Raw genomic sequence first — 8,868 nt, 5'->3', positions numbered from 1 at the left:
TCCAGCAAAACATCACTCTTTCCTCTTCACTAATTAGCTCTTATTCTGTCCTCAATACGCTCGATTCCCCCTCACTGCTCAGGAAGCCACAGACACACATGCATGTGTGCACACATTCACACACAATTTTGCTCTTATGTGCTCCAAGAAAACAAATTAATTAGTTAATCAGCATTCCTTATGCCTTCGTTCACCTTTATGCAACAGCGGTGTGCAGCGTTGATGTGTTTAGAGGTCATTAAAGCATAAATATCTGACATAGGCCACATTTCATATTGATATACGTTTTTTTTCCTGACCTTTAGAATGGCAGCCCATCCCCAGAAGTACAAAAAAAAGATACACACACACACATATATATATATATATATATATATATATATATATATATATATATATATATATATATATATATATATATATATATATATATATATATATATATATATATATATAAATGTGGATTTATTAATTTGTTGCATTATTCATGGAGGTGCTTTTTCTCTCCCAGCCATCATGTGGTGCTGTTTTGCTGTTGCTCCTTTTTCTCTGTATTTCTCAAGGTTGCCACGGTGGGAAAATATCTGTCAATAAAAAAAAAAAATAAAAAAGATCTCAGTTAATGTATTGCACAATTTTTCTGTGAGATGAAATCATTTGTAAATATTAGAAATGTTCAAAAAGGGTTAATCCACCTTTAATTTACATTTACCATTCAGGAGAGAAATGATACAATTTAGAGGGTAATTGCTCACTAACAAGGCCTGTTAAGAAGAATATATTGTCAAACAATATCCAACAGAAAGAAATACTTCTGAATGAGGCGCTCACTTGACTAATTTCTTCCAGTTAATCACTGAGTATCGTCCTTCTGAAAAGAAAAGCAAATGCAAAGGCACATCTGGCAAATAAAATATGCATGGACAAACAGGCTTTGTAGCTTGTTTACGATTTCCAGTTGTGTCCTCAATTTCACACAGACAAACTGTCCAGGACAGAGAGCTCAGCCCCCGCCTGTCTTGCATTGACACCAGTCTCTCCTCGTGTCTGTCAGTTGACCTTTTGATATTTCACTCTGCACCCAACGTGCTTGTGTAGGTTTGCACGTGTGTGCAGGTGAGGGTGCGTTTTGAGGGAATCATGCATCTCAGAGCGCAGCACTCTGGGATGGGTCAGTGCTCTTCCGCAGTGGAAACAGGGAGTTGATTCCTCGTTTTCTCAGATCAGCAGTGAAGAAAATGTGAAGGGTGCATGCAGTCATTGTGCAATGCAAAGACCAAGACATTTTTTAAAATACCTAACAAGTATTTCTACCATCCACTTGAAATAAGTGCAAGTACGTGAAAATGCCCTGGCTGGTTGATAGACTGTAAATCCTTTCTTGATATTTTTGTTGAAATCATGTGCCTTACCATTTTTTAAATAGTACTTAGGTCGTCTAGGTGAGCATTAAATTATAGAAAGACCTTTCAAGGTACTGACATAGTGTGTCAACTATGACAATTCCACAACCCTAATTATTTCCTTTTTCAGCCCTTCTGAATTTTTTTGCTGTGCGTCAGCTAATTGGTCTGCTGCATGACCTGATTTCAACAAGGCTTTAACTGTAGGACATATGACCCAACATTTGCCCCTAAAAAACTAAGAGAAGGAGGGAGGGCAGGGTGTTCAATGCCAACCAAAAATGCAGGGAGATAATTTTCCATTTTTCCGCATCACTTGAGTTTAAAACTCTCTGCTGTGGTTCCAAGTGACTGTAGGACTATGTTGATCATATAACTTTTTTTTTGTTTTGGTTTGTTGAAATACTGTTTCGTGAGCGTTGTGCTATCAGGTTGTTTTTTTTTTCTTCTGACAACTTTTTAAAACCACTTACAATTGTTTGGTTTTCTTCTTGTGTTGTCATGGATTTTAGCTTTTACGGTGGTAGATAGATGAGGTGGCAGATATGTAGCCGGAGGATATTGATCGTATTTCTCGGAACATCGAGCTGTTTTAACCTGAGGCGTAACTGAGTAAGAAACATATGCTAGCTTTTACTTTAGTGTCTTTCATTTATGTTTGAATGGAGTAATTACACATGCACTCAGAAACGGAACTCTTGTATTTAGAAAGGTGTTATAAAGTGTATAGTATTGAACGATAAGACTAACTGTCATTTATCACTAAACTGATTTTTCTTGGTTTCATTTGATTTCAGATACAATGAAGGAACTTCAATTATCAGAAAGCAGTTCAAAAATAAAAAGGTAGCTTAAAAAAAACATGCAATTTTTTTACGGTCCAAAGGTATTTTAACTTAGTATAAAAGACTTTTAGGACAACAAAGAGTATTGCATCATTTATTTTTTCTCTAAAATTGATTTTCATAGGACTGTCTTGAACTGTGAATAAGATTAATTATGCTTTTATTTTTGTTCAGACTTTCTTTTCCGACTCTCTAAATGTCTATTGTTGGAGACCGACCGTGCACAAATATAATTTAGTAAACCAGATGATTAAATGGGGTTGATTTAAATGTGTTCTATTATTACAGGGAAACAGTTTAAAACATATAAAAATTAAAATGTAAGGCACTCTACTGTATAAAAGACCAAGATAAGCAACTTCTATAATTTTGACCCTCTATAGCAGGGGTCGGGAACCTATGGCTTGCGAGCCATATCTGGCTCTTTTGATGGCCATATCTGGCTCACAGACAAATCTTTCATTATTAATAAAAAAAGTTTCATTAGACCAGTCTTTCTCGGGCGCGATGCGATGCCAGTATGTAACGGCCTGAAACCTGTGGTTTGCCGTCCCGGCAGATGCGCGCTCCCGTCTTTGAGAATGAAAAAGGGAGGGGTAGTGGGCGCAGGCAGCAAGGTGAGGCGGTGTTCTGATTAGAACACGCTGCCCGTCACATACCACACACTGCAGCGTGTGAGTGTGTGTTTGGCTCCACGTATGCATTTGAGCAGTCAATCTCACATCTAAAGAACATTAAGAGCAACCTACGATCACATTTAACGGATGGAAGTCTCAATGCCTGCATGAAGCTTAAACTCTCCACGTATCAACCAGACAAGACCTTCAGCAAAACCCCCATGCAGCACCAGAAGTCACATTTATGCTAGGAAATACTCATCATTTAATAGCAACAGCATGTCTGATGTAGCGTCCCTTTCCCACACTGAGGCACGGCGAATTGACTTCTTTTAAGGTTCTTTATTCTGATTACTGCACGCCGTAACCGACGCTGTACAACAGATTCAGCAACTCCTGAATCTCTCCCACCGAGACAAGAGCGCTCCCCCCTACTTTACATTCCCCCGCTCCCGGACCAGACCTCCTATTTCCCTTATACGGCCCATGGCTGAACCCCATTGGTCTAAACTCCCCAACGACAGGCTGAGCGACAGAACTGAGGGCCAATCAGCATCTCTGCTTGATGCGTACAATGAACGCCGGAACTTAGAACCCAACAGCCACCCAGTCCAACTCAGTACAATAACAATGTTATTAAAAAGAATCCACAGACTTGTTGTTCTTTAAAAGTGTTGAAATGACATAAAATGCACACATTCATTTGTATTTTTAGTTTTAAAATTTTTATGGCTCCCACGAAATTACATTTAAAAATATGTGGTGTTTATGGCTCTCTCGGTCAAAAAGGTTCCCGACCCCTGCTCTATAGGCAATGGTGCCAGCCTGCAACATATATTAAAATAAGTGTACTTGCATAGATGCAATGGCGGAGCTAGAACATTATAATGAGGGGGCGGGAGGGGAGCAGAAGACTTTGCTTGGGTGGCAAATGAGAACAGCAGAGTGGAAGGCCATTACAAATAAAAGAATAAAAAATGTGTTTCAAACGCTTTCTTAATGCATTGATAATTTCTTAATCTCTGTCAATAATGATACTACTAATGATTCAAAAATTGTAGGGCTTGTGTGTGTGTGTTGGGGATGGGGTGGGGTGGGGGGTGGTTGATGGGGGTTTATGCTGAAAGGGGCCCCCCTTGGACCCCCATAGCGTCTCCCCTGCACAGATGATATGTAGTGTGTGTATGTGGTCCCTCTTTATTTTCTGAGACGTAATAAGAAAGGCATCTGATCAACAGTGCCCGTTAAAATTCTACTACATTTTTTTTACAGTTGCGCAGAGATTAAATGCATCATAAATTTGGGGTACTCTGCCCATTAGTTGAGTTTTTATAAGAGACATAAAATAGGAAGAAAAGCACTTGATTGGGTCACACATTGATTCATTGTTTTATTACAGATTCTGAAATAAATCATATCTAAACATTTTGACATGTTTTATTTGAGGAAGGGTTTTTAGTAATTACCCTTTCCTTATTGTTATCATTCTTCATTGGGAAATTTTATTATCAACTTTTTGAAGCTTCGGTTTTTTTCTCCCAGATGTTTTGTCACATCAAATGAGAGTCCCCATTTTCTTGGAAATTACCTTGGCTCTTTTTTAAATTGCTCCAAAAGCAGGTAAAACATTACACTCTTTACGAGTTTTCGGGAAATGCTGCTTAAATGATGTTGTTACTGCATGAGCCATTCAGATCCCAGAGCATAGCAAGCTTTGGCATTATTACACACCACTACTGCATTTAAATTATATGATTCATAAACTGCAAAAATGAATGAATCTGTCACAAGTAGCCTTGGGTGCACCTTCAATTCAAAAGCTAATTTCATCAAATCCATGTTACAATAAAAAGACTGCTCCTATGCATCCCCAGGGTGTTCGGCATTCAGCTGCCGTGCTGACAGTCAGCGCGAAAACCAAACATGAGATCCCAAAAAGCGTCTAAGAACCAACAGTTATTTTTGTGTCTTTTTTTTGACTTTTAAAGTATTAACTTTTATTTAAGTTAGGGTGTGATTTTTGTATAATCTTTCTGCAGAAAAAAAGTTGTGAAGTGGTTTACCGGTAATTTTAATTTTCTGGAAAAAGGAAATCATCACGAGAGATTGATGCTTTATATCTTTAAATGTTGTACTCTTTTTTTTTGACAGAAAACATGCTGTAAAAGGTAATATTTAAAAATCTGTCTTTTATCAGTAAATAAAAGGTTTCTGAGCCATTGTAAAATTGCTAAGTTTAGTGCTGATGATTTTATTTGTTATAACTGTGTTATATAAATGTTTTTTTTCTTCTATTCTATTGATTGATTGGTTCTATTTTCTTGTGGGTTTGCCTTTATTAATGACTGTTGTTCATACAAAGACTGAGGTCTGCTCTTGTAAAGTCTGGCTTCACAGCACAAACTCATATTGCCTGTGATGTCGGGTCATTGTCGGTCAGTGAGGTTATCTCATTTTGCAAAGATGCTCTGCAAATAGAAATGAGCCCAGCATGCAGACAACTCACTAGGAACTTAACCAGCTTGTGACACAGTTCACTTTTTCTCTGTTTTGTCAGTCTATAAAACTATGCAATGTGGTATTTTGATTGACAGTGGCTATAAGCTTATGTACATTTGTGCCTTAAGATGCACAATCATTTAACATGAGTAGTTTGTTCTTCTGCACAGGGAACAAACTTTCACGCCCTTTGTTCTGAAAATAACAGACCGCTGGTATTTGTTAAAGGTTCTGTTCTTTTTATGTGTTATGTTTTTAACATACGTAGAAACGTGCAACATACCTAAGAGGTCAGAAAATGTAATGTCAACAGTTGGCTAACCTTATTATGGTTTCCTTCTTTCTTGTGAACTAACTGGCTAGCTAGTTTTGCTAATACCTACAGTAAATATCTTAATATAAATCTGCCATCTGTCCTTGTATGTAATGATAATAATTTAAAAACAATATGCCACTTTAATTTGGTTACCCACCCACCCATCCATCCATCCATCCATTCATTCACTTACCTAGACTTGGGTCATGGAGTCACTAGACTCAGCAGAGAAGCCCCAAATTTCCTTTTCTCAGAAACTCATTCCAGTTCTACTGGGGGGCACAGATGCATTCACAGGCCAGCTGAGGGACCTCCAGTGCACCGGGGGTTTCGGTTTGAAGAAACCAGCAGAACTATGTTATCCACAAAAAACAATAATGAAATCCCCAAGTCAAACTCCAACAGCCCTTGACTGAGCTTTAACATTTTTCCATAAAATGTTGAATTGGGGTGGCCGTGGTGTAACGGTAGGGCCAGGGGTCGGCAACCTTTTTTACTCAAAGAGCCATTTGGGACCGCCCCTAATTAAAAAGAAAGCACTCGGAGCCACAACCCGTTTTGACATCATTATATATATTATGCATGTATATATTATTCAAAGGTGCTCATTACGTCGATCGCGATCTACCGGTCGACCTTCAATGACATGAGTGTAGATCGCGGGCCAGAAAAGATTTAAAAAAAAAAGTACTTCTTTAAAATCCACCAGCCAATCAAAATCCTCACTGAGAAGTACGGGACTTGATTGACATGTAGATTGGCCAATCGGACATCGTCTGAAGCATACGTCGCTGCAAATTCACATTGTGTTCTTTAAAAGATGATACAGCGGCCGCGTGTGGGAGGAGCTACTGGTTCTGGTCTGATGGCTGCATGGAGCGATGTGTTTATCAATGCATGGTAGACACTGAGAATGTGGAGAGATCAGGTTTATTATTTTGAAGAGTTCTACTTGGTAATCATGTTTCCATGTTTGAGTTCATAAAATCATCACAGAGAAAGTCTCTGCTTCAACTCCCGCAGGGAAAGCTGCGTCTCAATCTGACGCCCGTGTTTGCATCTCTCTGACAGAGTTTGAAGCCAAAGCCCCTCCTCTCCTCCGCCTCTTTACCTGCTTTTCCTCTCTACCTGTTCACCTGTTCACATCCTCTGCAGCTGAGAGTTGGTTTCCCCCGCGCTCCCGGTGTGTCCGACACAGAGAGCGCAAAATACGGTAGTAGTCGGGGCGCTCCTGCGCAGCACAAGGATGAAAGAGCCGGACGCAGGTTATAGCGGGGATAGAGCGGGTTAAGCAAATGAATGAAAGAAGGTGCTCCGCTGAAGAAATATTCAATATTGTACACATTTTATTATTAGTCTGAACTATCTTTTATTTAGGAATTTTTTTTATTTTATCAGTCCAGTACGGGAAAAAAACATAATCAAAACTTGTGCTGGGCGGTTTTTGGCTGGGTCTGGCGGTTTTCAGATGACTTTTGGGCTGGAAAACTGTGACTCTATCTGGCAACACTGGCGCGAACTCTCAGTCTGTCATCAGCGAGTTGGTCTCTGCTGCCCCGCAGTACGTCAAGTTCCCAGCAGAAGATCGGAGTGTTTATTGAAGCCGCCCCGCTTGCCTCTCCCTGCTATTAGCTCTGCAGGTCTCGCCCGATAAATACGAGATCATTACGAAGCTGTTTTTTACGTGGCTCGCGCTTCGTGCGGAGCCAGCAGCGCCTTTGAAATGCCATGAAAAATGAACAAACTAAAATTAAATTTAATTATTATAAAATACTCATTATTTTCCAAAGTCACAGGGAGCCACAACAGATGGATGAAAGAGCCACATGTGGCTCCGAAACGATGGGTTGCCGACCCCTGGGTAGGGCAATCGAAACATTGCAGGTTTGATTCCCGCCTTACCCGCTTCCCGCCTTGCCCGCACATATGCTAAAGTGTCCTTGGGCAAGACACTGAACCCCACCCTCTGGGAAAAGGCTCACGCCAGTGTTCGGCAGCAGAGCTGCCATCAGTATGTGAAAAGGTAAATTGGGACGGTAACTGTAAACCGCTTTGGGCCTTCGAGTATGTTATACATGCATACACCATTTACTATTTACCATAAACAATGAACAGGGACCAGATGGCACCTTGGTAGAAAACATAAACCCCATATTTCCATTGCACATCACACAAAATTCCACAAAGGACAAGATTGATAGGGATTTCCAAATGCACTTAACCCCTAACGGATGAGAGGAGGGGAGGGGGTGTCTTAAAATCTTAAAATTTGTCGTGAAGGTAGAATAAATCTACATTCAAAGCACAAAGAACACGTGATACTTTGCTGTGGGGGTGTCACAAACCCTAAAGCTCTCAGTCCGAGGTGTACAGCTGATCCCCCCACTTGATTTCCCATGAAGGCTGAGTAGGGTGATCATTATGTGGTCTGAGCACATCCTCCCCCTAAAGAAAGAAAAGGGATCACTACACCAGTCGGCCAGTCCAGACACTTACCCTGATTGTCACTCAGTGTTGCAAAACTGTATCATCCCAGACCCACCCACAACATTCAGAGACTTGAAGTACTTTGGGCTGTTCCACAGTGCCTCATGTTCTCCCAGGAAGTCTCCTCAAATGCTCCAGAAGGTCCTTTTACCTCCCGGCTGGCTGCCTAAATCATTCATCTTGTCTGGCTGACCTGGATTTTATCATTTGTTTTTTTTGCTCTTATCTCCGTGCTCAGGTCAAATTTCAATAAACTCTAAACCTTTGTAAAGATCTGCTACCATGAGCAGATCCTTAACCGTTATTACAGGTAAATATGTTTATCTGTCTCACTCTATCACTAAAATCAATCACCCGGGAATCTTAGGTTCGATCATTGTGTACACTTAGGGATATACAGTCTTCTTAATGGGCTTGGGGGGAATCTTTTTAAAAAAATTGCACTCATGTGATCTAACAATCTGTTTGTCTGCATTCTAATGTGGCATTTGAGGGCCCAGCCTTCACTTGGTGGTTAGGGCTGGAATTAGGAGAATAAGATAATAAGGTAATAAGGACAATCATCAATCATATGTTTTGGTAAAGTGCATGCAAGTTCGTTGGTGTGGCATTGTGCCAATGTGCAAATTAAACGATCTATACTTTTCTATGTATAATAGTTGAGTAACCAGCTCTGAATTTGCATGAGCTCACAGTTTGCA

General features: G+C 40.1%; 1 long non-coding RNA gene across 1 annotated transcript; it reads right to left on the bottom strand.

Moving 5' to 3' along the window:
• Positions 1–457: 457 nt before the first annotated feature.
• LOC144991001 (uncharacterized) lies at positions 458–6,035 on the bottom strand. Its single transcript, XR_013654892.1, has 3 exons — positions 5,874–6,035; positions 832–871; positions 458–584 (listed from the first exon to the last, which is right to left on the bottom strand). It is a non-coding gene; the product is annotated as an uncharacterized LOC144991001 (long non-coding RNA).
• Between the last annotated feature and the right edge of the window lie 2,833 nt (positions 6,036–8,868).

Source organism: Oryzias latipes, chromosome 3 (assembly GCF_053564925.1).
Source record: "Oryzias latipes strain Hd-rR chromosome 3, Olatipes_Hd-rR_3.1".
NCBI lineage: Eukaryota > Metazoa > Chordata > Actinopteri > Beloniformes > Adrianichthyidae > Oryzias > Oryzias latipes.
Note: the sequence above shows the minus strand (reverse complement) of the source record. Positions and strands in the feature narration are given on the sequence as shown.